The sequence below is a fragment of the Aplysia californica genome, unplaced genomic scaffold, assembly GCF_000002075.1.
Source record: "Aplysia californica isolate F4 #8 unplaced genomic scaffold, AplCal3.0 scaffold00274, whole genome shotgun sequence".
In the NCBI taxonomy this organism is placed as follows: Eukaryota; Metazoa; Mollusca; class Gastropoda; order Aplysiida; family Aplysiidae; genus Aplysia; species Aplysia californica.
In genome coordinates this window covers 232,513-233,581 of record NW_004797544.1, presented here as the reverse complement: position 1 = coordinate 233,581, position 1,069 = coordinate 232,513, and the positions used below count along the sequence as shown (strand labels likewise).

The following is a 1,069-nucleotide window of genomic DNA, read 5'->3' as shown; positions in this document are numbered from 1 at the left end:
ACACACACACACACACACACACACACACACACACACACACACACACACACATACCGACACTCACACTTGTACAAACACACAAACGAACAGTCTCACAACGTACACAAACTTATGCAAACACTTGCTCACGGCTGCACTTCAAGATATTGCCGTTGGTGTTGTAGAAAAAACCCATACGTACAAAAAAAGAAAAATTTGGAAAAAAACCCCGATCGAACTTGTTAAGACTGAAGTAACCAAAAATATGTATGGCCAAATCGTAAAGCAGTGTTACCCAGGATATTCCTTATAGATTCGTCTGTGTTAAAAACCGACAGTTTCAGCCAAAAATAACTTTCGCTCATTTTGCCACTTGTCTCAGTTGGTTATAAGAGTTGTTACTGGGTCACCCCCTATTCTGCCACAAAATTGTGTTCCATTGTCTGTATCATAATATATAATTGTACCGAATCATAAAATGTCTCAGGTGGTTGGAGGACGCCGTGTTAGGTTTTTTTTTCTTCCTTTCCCCTCTGTTATTTCAGTCTGTCTGTCTGTCATTCATTTATTCTTTCACTACATAACCCGTATGGTGTCGATGTGCTTCTCTTTACTCAAACAACATATTATACAGAGTCAGACATAACTTTTATCAAGGGATTCGGGATAGCCCAATGATGATTTTGATGTTCAAATGAAGAAAACTAACAAAATACTCGATAGCCTACTTGTGCTTTTTGTGTCCAGCCAAGTTGTCCTTGTGATCTCTTACAACTACTTTACAAAGCCAACTTAAACCAAGACGTATGGCTCTGGCGTTTGTGGCTAAAAACTTTCTTACCTGATTATTGTAAAAATATTCTTTTTTTTCATATTATAGATTCAAAATAAATCTGTTGGAAATCGTTGAAAGAAGCCAATCACACATACACATTCCCATGCTCTCTCACTCTTTCTCTTTCTCTCTCTCTCTTTCCCTCTCTTTCCCCTCTCTCTCTCTCTCTCTCTCTCTCTCTCTCTCTCTCTCTCTCTCTCTCTCTTTTCTCTATCTCTCTCTCTCTCTCGCCATTTTTACATTTATGATTGCATA

General features: G+C 38.4%; 1 protein-coding gene across 4 annotated transcripts in view; it reads right to left on the bottom strand.

Moving 5' to 3' along the window:
• Window positions 1-1,069, bottom strand: part of LOC101851742 (pyrokinin-1 receptor) — a 149,531-nt gene that overhangs the window by 5,437 nt on the left and 143,025 nt on the right. The window lies entirely within an intron of this gene.